This window comes from Danio rerio, chromosome 12 (genome assembly GCF_052040795.2).
Source record: "Danio rerio strain M-AB ecotype USA chromosome 12, GRCz13ab, whole genome shotgun sequence".
Lineage (NCBI taxonomy): Eukaryota > Metazoa > Chordata > Actinopteri > Cypriniformes > Danionidae > Danio > Danio rerio.
Window position 1 is genome coordinate 34,313,478 of NC_141032.1, and position 12,126 is coordinate 34,325,603.

At 34.3% G+C, this 12,126-nt stretch overlaps 1 protein-coding gene across 6 annotated transcripts in view; it reads right to left on the reverse strand.

Annotated features, from left to right (window-relative positions):
* Nucleotides 1–12,126, reverse strand: part of grin2cb (glutamate receptor, ionotropic, N-methyl D-aspartate 2Cb) — a 110,462-nt gene that overhangs the window by 54,908 nt on the left and 43,428 nt on the right. The window lies entirely within an intron of this gene.

Sequence of the window (12,126 nt, forward strand, 5' to 3'; positions counted from 1 at the left end):
ATTAAATCTATTTGCCTTAGTAATGTTGGTAAATTAAAGTGGTTAAAGTAAAAACAAAATCTTAATATTCCTAAATGTATTGTTTAAAAATATTCAATAATTATTGATATTGAATGATATGAAACTTGATATGGTGATATTTTTTTTTTGCAATATTGCCTAGCCCTAATACAAATATTATATTATTGTAATTATTGAGACAGGGATGTAGCCAGCAATTTTGGGCCCTCTGCACAAAAGTTTTCGGTGGAAGGGCCCTATGAACTCTGTTCCCTTTTTCGCCTCACTCGAAGCTAAAGATTTCTTTTGGTGCATTTTGCTCGTTGGCACTTTTTTTCTATTGCCGGAAACTCCTGTACACCATTATGGTTAGTTCAAGAAAAAGTACATACAATCCAAAAAGTTAACAGCATCTGAGCTCACAGCTAGTCTGTTTTAAAGGTTTATCAGTTTAAAATAAACTTCCCTATGGAAAAAAAATAACCAAGGTATTTAATATATTATGTTTGTATATAAGGACAGCAATACATTTGATAAAATATATGCAATAATTAAAAGCAATAAACCAAATAACTAAACACAAAGACATGCACGCTCATTTACAATCAACAAGCTAATGATAATTGGGATCAGATGTGAAAGTGAATGTGAAGTCATGCTGTCATTGAAAGCAATTTAAAAGTAATTTTAATGATGTGGAGTAACTAAAAGTAGCAACAATACAAATGGTGTTATGATCTCAGCTGTTTTTAAAGTGAAACCTTTTTCTTCTCATATTATACTGTTTGACAGAAGAGCGAGCTGCAGTAAAAATAGCATATGCATACCTCATAAATTTGATTTATTTAAACTGTTTTACCAAAATTAATAATACATTTCAAAATATAAAGTGGATGTTTTAAAAGAGTCTATATATAATCCGATTCAGTTAGTTCAAACAGAAGTCAATCACAATTTCAAGTTTTGAGCCAGAGAAATGGATTGATTTATAGATTGCTATTATTTAATCTATAAAATCAATATTATGTGTCAAAATATTTTATTGCAGTTATCTATTTTAATACAAATTTTTAAGATGACTATTTTAAAAGGGTTGCTTAAATGTTGATGACATTAAATTAATACAATATAAATGCAAATGCATATCAAAAAAACACTTTATTTTCTAAAATAAAATATTTTCAAGACTAATAATGAAGATTAAGAGATAAGCACAATACATATAAAAATGACAATGCTTTTAAAATAATGTAAATAATTTTATTATTATTTTGAATTGTACAGTATAAGAATTTGTAAACTTGGTTAAAAAATTATATATATATATATATATATATATATATATATATATATATATATATATATATATATATATATACTGTATATATATATAAATATATATATATATATATATATATATATATATATATATATATATATATATATATATATATATATATATATATATATATAAAACAAATGTATGTTTTAAATAGCCAATGAGGCACTTTTGATGAGATCCATAATTCACGTAGTATAATTTCACAGCATTTCACTGTAATTCACATTAAATCAGCCCAATCATTTTTCACCATTTCTGTATGACAATGTGCTGAATGCGCAATATCCACAGAAATCCCATCATGGAACATAACACTTTCTCACACCATTGAAATAACATGTATTACTGAGCAACATTAACCTTGAACATGTTCCAAAGTATAAGATACGAGAATTGGATTTACAACGCAAAGACAATTCACTACACTATTGATCCTATCTGTACCACAGCCACGCGTAGCAGACTTGATTTATTGCCTGACTTTCAACCATTATTCCTCTTTCTGTAATCCTATCGAATAGATTTACAGTTGACACCTAATACTTGTTTATCCACACAGCTGTTCGATATCATCTCTGAAAAAAAATATGCATGATTACATTTGCATAGAAAAAATGTGCAAATCATCCCACTTGCTGCCAACATCAAGCCACAAGTGTGCTGATAAATTTTTTTTAAAAATGCCGTTTTAATTCCACTTGCACTTAGTGAGCTTCAAAAAAGCAAGCGTCCTAATGCCCTACACTGCCAAGTGCATTTACTTCCAGCACACAGCATAAGATGACTCAAAGGTACAGGAGGAGGTGGTGTCCAATTAAGTTCCAAAGTGAGAAAAATGGGTGTGGAGGTCTGGGAGTGTCAGGAGCCCAGAGACATTTTCCCAAGACTCCTCTCTGACTAGAGCTTTCCCTTTTCCCTGACAGACTGATCCGGCGTCCTTCAAATAACTTCTGTGGTTAAAGTAGGCTACTTCTTGGAGAGAGAGGGGGCTTGCCAATGTCAGGTGCTCTGGGCCTCACCGGTCCTCCTTCTCTGCCAGTTTTCTTTTTTTAAGTTTTACAATCACCCAGCCTCAGCTCTCCAGCGTTTAGCACTCTTGAGTCTGGGCAAGACTATTTCGAAGTCAAAGTATTGCAGTCAAAATGCATTTTATGTCTGAAAGTAATTTGAGGTCAAGCAGCATTCCTTAAGGACTATGGTAATAGGTATTACATGTACAGTCTGGCCATGAATGTAGTCCCATGAGTTTTAATGGGTGCCAAACACCACCGGCAAACTATGACCTTAAAGATAGCATGATAGCATGAAAAGGAAGTGTGACATATTGAGATGCATATAAGGGGATTTTCTAGACTTTTTGGCACCAAAGGTGAAATTACTATTATTCACCCTCAACCTTACACAGTAAACATATTACATAGCAAATCCCCATAGTTCTTACATAGTTAAAAAACTGGGAGTAATTTTTACTTTGATCTGAATTTTAAAAATAACAGATTCAATGGGGGAAATAAGTACACGACGTCACAGGACACGTCACCATTTTTCTCAGAAAACAAATCTCTAAATGGGCTGTTGACTTAAAAACTTTACCAGATGTTGGTAACAAACAAATAAAACTAAACTAATTAGTTTACAAATTAAGTTATGTGTAAAAACAAGAAATGGCACAGGGAAAAGGTATTGAACACATGAAGAAAGGGAGGAGTAGAAAGGCAGTGAAAGCCCAGACAGCAGCTAAAATCTCTCAGTAGGTATTCAGAAACCCTCTTGTCTTCGTCATTGTAAATTAATATTAGCTGCTTTAGTCCAACATCTACATTAACAGGATGATGAAGATGAAACCAGAGTGGACATTTCAGCAAGACAATGATCCAAAACACGGCCAAAGAAACTCTCAAATGCTTTCAGAGAAAGAAAAACAACCTGTAGAATGCCCCAGCCAATCAACTGACTCAAATCCAATACAAATAGAAATTAAAGATCAAATTTGACAGATGAAACCCACAGAACCATCAGAAGTGTTTACACTCTGTTGAAGTCTTTGAAAAAAGCACACTTGAGCAATTCATGTGACTTCACTCTCCATATGGCATCTTTAGCTACCATCACCAATAAAGCCTTTTATTATTAAATATGTTTCAGTTGTTCAGTACTTTCTCCTTGTGTCATCCCATTGTTATTACACATAACTATTAGCCTTATGTTTTATTGTTATGTTTGTATTGTTTGGGTTTTTACCAAAATCAGGTTCAATTCCATGTCAACAGCTCCATTAGAAATATTATTCCCAGGAACAAAACATGATGTGTTTAATGCTTATTTCCACCACTGTAAGTGCAGTGGTGAAGAGTAGTTTCTTCCAAGTGAAACCAGCTTTCATTTAATGATTTGGAGATTGTTTATGCATTTATTCCAGATTAGACTACTCTAATGGTCTATCCTCTACTCTCTATATCAGGGGTTTTCAAAGTGTGAGGCCAGAGCATGTCAGGGGAGGCGCAGGAAAAAATATTATATAATAAAAATGTAATTATTAAGTTTAATTATTATATGTATTTTTAAAAATTTTTTTTAAACGTTTTAATTAAACAAAGCTAAAAAAAAAATATGTCAAAAATAAGAAAACCTTTTTTACCCAGAAGGCCATAGCTGTGAATTCGCTTATGTTTGGCAAGCCCGCCAATACAGGTATATGCCTGCTAACAATGGATCGGTTTCTGAGACCCCCCGATTTAAAGCCTTCAAGTTCAGGGCTTAAACCCAAAAGACGACGATATGATGATCAGTATTTGAGTTTAGGATTTACGTGGACAGGACCAGCTGATGAACCACGACCTTTATGTGTGGTTTGTCAAGATATTTTGGCTAATGACAGCATGAGACCCGCTAAACTTCGCAGACACCTTGAAACCAAGCATGATGAGGTAGCAGGAAAACCTCCAGAATTTGTGTGTGTGTGTGTGTGTGTGTGTGTGTGTGTGTGTGTGTGTGTGTGTGTGTGTGTGTGTGTGCGCGTGTGTGTGCGTGTTTGGAAAGAGGGGACGCCAATGGATAAGTTGTGTCAAAAGGGAGGTCTTAGACTTTGAAAAACCCTGCTCTATATTCTACCCTCTATATGGGTCTTAATCAGTCTTCATTATATAATTTGCAATTGGTTTAAAATTGTTCCTGACACTGCACCAGGAAGAGGAATTGTTTGTTTTGGTGTGCTATTTCAAAACATACCCCATACCGATCATGTGTTAAATCAGCTGGCTTTTTGTCATTTATGTTTTTTTAAGTTTCTAAGCATGTGCAGATTTACATTATGAAAGGGTTAGGGTTAGTATAAGTATAAATGCATGGCTATGTGCAAGGCAGGTGCAGTGGGTCACTCCAATTACTAGACGCAGAAGTATAAACCAGCATTTAGATGCGTTTTTGTCCATGACCACAAGTGGATAAGACTAAATACTGGTGTAAAAAGTTTGTTTAAGTTGTGATTTTAGAGTCTGCCAGTGTGTTATACAGTCACCAAGACTCAGCTCTCCAGTGATTAGCACTCGTGAGCCTAGGCAAGACCATTTCAAAGTCAAGCTGTCTCAGTCAAAAGGCATTTTATGTTTGAAAAAACCTGCAGTCAAGCAGTAAAATGGCATGATTCCTTAAGGACTATGGTAATAGGTATTACATGTTCACTTTGGGCATGAACTTAGTCCCATGAGTTTTAATGGGTGACACACATACTTAGCCAACTATGACCTTAAAAGATGGCGTGAAATGGAAAAATGAAATGAAACGTCTTCTTGAATGAGAAGAAGTGTAAAGGGGAACTCAAACTTGTCCACTGGATATTGATGAGTCCATTTGATGGATGTGGTTTGCTATTGGTCAATCTCATGTGAGTAACAGGTTTTCCATGTGTATAAATATCACCAACATTGCATATTCCACATAATATATATCTCTCTTCAATATTTCCTCTTATTTCATCACACTTTACATGATTCTCACAGGCATGCTTTTTACGATGGTCTCCTTAAGACATTCTTTTGACCATAACTGAATTTGCATTTACATGTAAACCAGCAGTTATCAGAATTAAAAGACAGAATACTTAATATCTGCTTACACTTCCTTTTGATGGTTCTCCAATTAACTATAATAAATCAGTATAAGTATATGTAATATAATATGTAATATAATCAGTTCTAATGAATTTGAATATTGAATGTTAATGGCATGGTGACTATAAAAGTATAACGTTCATCTAAATATAGTTTCTATTATTTAATATTATTTTCAGGAGGACAAAAAAACTAAAATTACTAAATAAATGTAATCACTTACCAACCATGCAATCAAGTGCAAAAGTGATATTTTAAGCTTACTTTATTTATTGGGAAAGCGCTTGGCCATTGACAAAGTGTGCCATGCTTCTGGGATTTTATGAAAAATCCCATACCAGATGTTTGCAACCTCCAGTTCAATCCCTCATGCTAGACCAAATAATCAGGAGCAGCTTATTCAATTGCATGGGATTTACATGAGCAGTATACATTGGTTTGTCTTCGTGAACAGATTTGAACAAAGCAGAACAGGCTGTCGCATGTCCCAGACTCCGCCCACCACATGCCTATACATCAGGAATCACATAATCTTATCATATTTGTATGATATGATATACATGCATTTTCAAAGGAGATTAAACACATAATCCACAATCTGGAAGTGTGTTTGTTTAGAGTCCCATGAAATATGGCTCATAGCTTTATCCAAAAAATTAAAAAAAATATGGCAGTTTTAATTTTTTTATTTTACTGATATTTTAAATATACTCAGTGATGAGTTTATAGGTACACTGTATAGGTACATTGCATCAGATTTGACTCCATTTTGATTTCAGAATGACCTTAATTCCTTGCAAATGTCTAACAAGATGCTGCAAACATTTCCCTGAGATTTTGGTCCAATTTTTGATAGCTCATCTGTGCATTTAGAGATGCTCTTCAGCAGATCTTAGTTAAATCAAGTGATTATTTGAGCCTTTGTTGCTTTTCTATCAACCCGAACCACTCTAGTTATTCTCCTTTGACCTCTGGCATCAAAATGACCTTTTTGCTCACTCAACTGCTGGACATCGCTGGATTTAATTCTTGGGAAAGCCTGGAAATAAGTTTCTATGACCATTTCTTTAGATCCCACAACCAAATTGTATTTCTTTTCCATTCTGAAGCTCAGTTTGATCTTCAACAGATCATCTTGATCATGTCCATATGCCTTAATGCATTGAATTGCTGCCTTGTGAGTTGCTGATTAGGTATATTTACATTAACGAGCAGACAAAGAGGCAATATTGTCAGTTATAAAGAGTTAGTTTTATAGAAATATTGTAGTGTGATGTTCAACATATTAAAACATAAAAGAGAACTGCAAATAATAAATATGATGAGATTGTCTTTAGGTTTTCCTTCAGTGCTCTGTAATAAAAACAAGACCATGGTCACTGGACTCTCGCAGAAGTGCTTTTTCCAATGATCTCCTTCAAACATTCTTTTGACCATAACTATTTGCATTTACATGTAAACTCGCAGTTATCAGAGTACTTATAGACAGAATACTTAGGCCCAGTCCCAATTCTACCCCTTAGCTCTTCCTCTCACCCCTTGTTTAGCGTGTTCACGTGAAGGGGTTGGGGTGTCCCAATATTCCTTAGCTTATAGGCGTAGAGCTAAGGGGAAGGGGTAGATAGCCCTCCAAATGGAGATTTTCCAGGACCACACTCGAATCCAAGGGTTAAGGAAATTTCCCAGAATACACCAGCCAAAACAACAGTATAGCTGCACCCGGAAGTAAGAAAATCCACAAATTAGTATTTTTTGTCATAATTACAAATTTTTACAACAAACCAGCTTATGTTTTAATACATTCATAACCGCATTTGTGTTTTACCATCATGCTTAAAAAAAATTAATTAAAAAAACGCTAAAATGAAACCATTACATTTTACTATCTATAACTCATAATAATAACTCCTGACACTCTATGACACTCGGAATATCCTGTCAGAAAAGTCTAGTGGCTGGGAATTAGCTTTTTCAGTGTTTTTTTTTTCAGTGTCTGCTATAATGTTAATGTTGTTTTTGTGTGTTTACATAGATAAATTTGGCCACTGTGTAAATGCACAGTATAGTTACCATCTTAGATGGTTACCATCTTTAATGGTTAGATCATTATTATAACATAATTTATGCCTTCAGTATTGAAGATAAATACCAAAAAATAACACAACTGGAATAACTACAGCAGTTGCTATCGTCTGATCTCATATGAAGCAAGAGATCGTGATGACATATGATGACGTGTGCAGGTGCTGTAGTGATGTCCCATTTCTTAGGGGTAAATTTTGAAGCCCTTCTGCTTCACCCTCGGTTTTAAGGGCCAAGGGGAAGGGGTAGGGGTAAAAAAAAAAATAGATTGGTCATCAGGCCTTAATTTCTGCTAACATTTCCTTTTGATGGCTCTCCAATTAACTATAATTAATCAAATTTATATAGTCAATTCTAATAAATTAGAATGTAAATGTTGATGCATGGTGACTATAAAGGTATTTATATAAAATCATAGTTTGCTTTATCACAAATACCAAAATTAAAAATATTTATAAAAAAATATTCACTTTATGGTTTTCGAAAATATTACAACGCTTTGTAAACGTTCATTATTACCATTTGATTGAGAGTAGTCTTTGACATTTCGCTTGGACCCGGAAGCTGCTTTGCGTGATGTCACACTTAAAAAGCAGATAAAACTAACTCATTCTGACATTATTACCTGTTCACCTGCTCTTTGATGTAAATATATCTAATAAGGCAGCAAAGCCTGTCTGAAAAATAACTTTGTTTTTTTTTTCTCCAGAAAATATTATTAAATAATAAAAAACTATATATAGATAAACTTTAACTCACTTAAAACATTATAGCATAAATGATAAATATGATGAGATTCTCTTTAGGTTTTCCTTCAGTGCTCTTTAATATAAATAAGTCCATGGTCACTGGACTGTTCAAATTATTCTGCATCTATATATTTCACGCTGCTTGGTTTAAAAAAAAAAAAACTCCGGAAAAATGATTCCCTGCTGAAACGCTTCAGTTTAATCCAAGTTCTTACACAATTATCTAACAACTGCATATTTTTGGCTTTCTGTTCCACTTTACACATCTTATCGAGCTTTTTTTCCGCACACTGTGCACATCTGAAAGGCATTTAAAAATGACAGCTGGGTAGGAAGAAGTCTTCCACTCACTAGCTGGTATTGAAGATACTCATCTGCCCCATTAAATCAAGGACTATTGTGTTTCTCATTTAAAGATATACATCTTTTGACAGTCTCCACGTTTAATGACTATTTTACTGTATTAAAAGCATTTTTTGGATTTCAGATATATCAGATGCTGCAAAATCCACTCATTGTGTAAAAAATTCACACAACTGCATGCGTCTCAGTAATTCTTGTTCAATACAACCAGTTCAGCCAAATTATTCACTCACCCATATGTTGTTACAAAGCTATGACTGTTTTCTTCTGCACAGATGGGATTATGAAGGTTTCTCAAAAGTAAAAACCAAGACATTTTTATGACTGTTCAAACTGTTTTCTTTATAATTTCTTTCCCACTTTAAATTGGGTAATCTTAACTACTATGTGCTTACTTATTTAAATGAAAGGGGACATATTATGACTCTTTAACAAAATGTAAGTATCTGATGTCCCTATGTATGTGAAGTTTCAGCTCAAAATGCACCACAAAAAATGTTTTATAAAATTATTTTAGGCTTTGATCCAAATGATGCCATTTTGGAGACAAATTCATTTTAAAATTCAAATGAGATTGTGCATCTAGCCCACTTTTCAAAAGAGAACGGGGCTAAAAAGGCAGATTCAAAACAGGACTAATCTTATCTGGAAAAAACTAAAATTGTCAAAAGAACTGCATCAGAAGGTAGTCTATGGAGAGGGTGTTCATTTGTGTATCCTAAAACTTGACATAGATAATGCCTCATAGTTGCTGACTGTTACGAACCGTACACTGTATTTTATGCTAGTATGTCCTTTCTGTCTCTCTTTTTCTCCCTGACCTGTCATTTTCACATTTAGGTACCGTCTATATTCGGAACACTATTGGCTAACAGGACTGCCAATCATAATCAACCCTGTGACGACTCGTATTCTCTCTGCCAATCACGATCAGTGCAGAGACCTTTAAATCTGAAGCGGTAACGGAAAGAGATCAGCTGCTGTTGTTTGACGTTTGGCTGTTGTCTGTTTTGTGGTGTTCGTATGTTTTTAGCTTGGTACTATAGCAGACTTTGAGTAGACCTGTTAGAGCGATCTGTTGTTAAAGTTCAGTCGTATGTTATATCTGAGTTTATGACAGATGTCATGTGTCTTAGACATTTTAGCCCGCTAAAGCTCCATCCTAAACTTGCAGACAAGGGAGTCCTGGAACAGTATAGTTTGTCATGTGACATACATACTGTACCATGCATGCCAGATTATTGATGTATAGACACACTAGTTAGCGAGTGTGATAATTGGTATTTTTGGTTTTTAAGTTAGAGTAAGTTCAGGGCACATTTGCGCTGAAGACTTTTTTCTTTTAATATTGTTATTTTCTTATTTAGAGGATTAGGAAGAGAGATTAAGGGGATATTTTGGTTATATTTTTAACTTTCAGTTCGCTCTTCCATTTGTCTTGGTTTTATTTAAATTTATTACTTTATTATTGTTTCTATATATCGTAGATATATGGTTTGTTGGAGCAATAAATCTTTTGCTGTGCTAATTTGTTGTTCTGTGTTTCTCTTGCCCCTTTAACCTTGGTTTATTCTTTTGGTCATCTCAATTTTACTCCTTTTTAATTCCCTAGACATATTTCCATTAAAAGTCAGAACCCTCACATTATCTTCAGCTCAAGCTTACGACTCGAAAAACCTTAAAGGCAGGCAGCTGCTTTTCACTCAGGGCTGTCTATGCTAATAAGGGAGAGATCATCATTAATATGCAAGAAAGTCCCCCTTCGATAACATGTACAAAGGGAGAATGTCACTGAAACAGACTGTTCTTTTGCAGACTGTTTTATGAAGTGTGTTTAAAAAAAATAATATTAATTAATTTTCACAATTAGAAGTGGACTATATTCACACATTGTTGCCACACAACTGTGTTTAAACACCTTATAACCTTTAACCATTTGGTAGAATGCATTAATAGTGTCATGTTTTTACATTGTTCTTTAATTGCATTTGTTATTCTTTAAATGTACCTGCCTGTAATTACATTTGCAATTTATTTCTGTATATTTACAGTTATAATGACACTGTTAAACCCTTAAAACTATCCATACCACCAGACCTGTATCTCAAACCAGTAGCACCAACAAGTGTTTTACAATGCAATATGAACACAATAAGTGTATTATACTTATTTTCTGATGTAAGTACACAGTAGTTAAGGCCACTTAAAATCAAGTGGGTCCAGCTTTTCCAATAGCATATAGGATCGTTATTTTTACTAAGGACGACCACCAGACGTTCAATAAATGCACACAAAACATCTTCAATGCACCAGCTCTACAAAATATTTACATTTAACTGCTGTAATTTTGTGTAATTTCTTGACGTTTTTCAGAAGTTTTTACATCTCAGTAATCAGTGGAAAATGGGGCACAACTGTTGGGCGCTGGTTATACATCATAAAACCTATTGATTTCCACACCTCACAAAATCCTTTTTCCACGCAACTGTTCAATAGCGTATCATTGCAGGGAGCTTGCTAGGAAAACACACAAACCACATGCACATGCTAACATTTTGTCAACCTCTCAGCAGTTATTTTAGACTCACTGTGTCTAATAAGAACTGCGAGAACAGCGTCTTTGAAATTACTTTACAGATACCCCTGATTAAGTCTTGATTTGATATTTGAATGCACATATGATGGGTTTCTTTCATGCTGTGATGGATATCTGCTTTGTCTGAGTTGTATCTGTACTTTTCATTCAGATAAACAGGCTCACAACCATGAAGGCTAAGATGCACTGTATGCTGACATACATATTGAAACTTGCTTTATTTTGAACCACAAGATAAATAAATTTAGGTTTATACTGTAAGATTTATATACTTATATTATATACATTATTTTCTGTGTGATTGTTGTCATTAAATTCAGCATGTGAAATTATGTAACATGTTTTTATGATTTTGTTTTGTGTATTATTTTAGGTAAATCACTCATATTTTGGCTAATTCAAATAATGTAACTGATAAAAAATACAAAAAACCTTTCAATATTTTAAAGGAATTTTCCTCACTATAAATTTAAAATAAAAACTAAAATACAAATAAACATTACATAAACTAAAATCTATATATTTAATATTAATACATATTCATAAAGATTGATATAATAATTAAAATGTTGGCGACGCAGTGGCGCAGTAGGTAGTGCTGTCGCCTCACAGCAAGAAGGTTGCTGGGTCGCTGGTTCGAGCCTCGGCTGGGTCAGTTGGCGTTTCTATGCGGAGTTTGCATGTTCTCCCTGCTTTCGCATGGGTTTCCTCCGGGTGCTCCGGTTTCCCCCACAGTCCAAAGAAATGCGGTACAGGGGAATTCGGTAGGCTAAATTGTCCGTAGTGTATGAGTGTGTGTGTGTGTGAATGAGTGTGTGTGGATGTTTCCCAGAGATGGGTTGCAGCTGGCTGGGCATCCTGGATGCCCGTGCTGGATATTTGGCG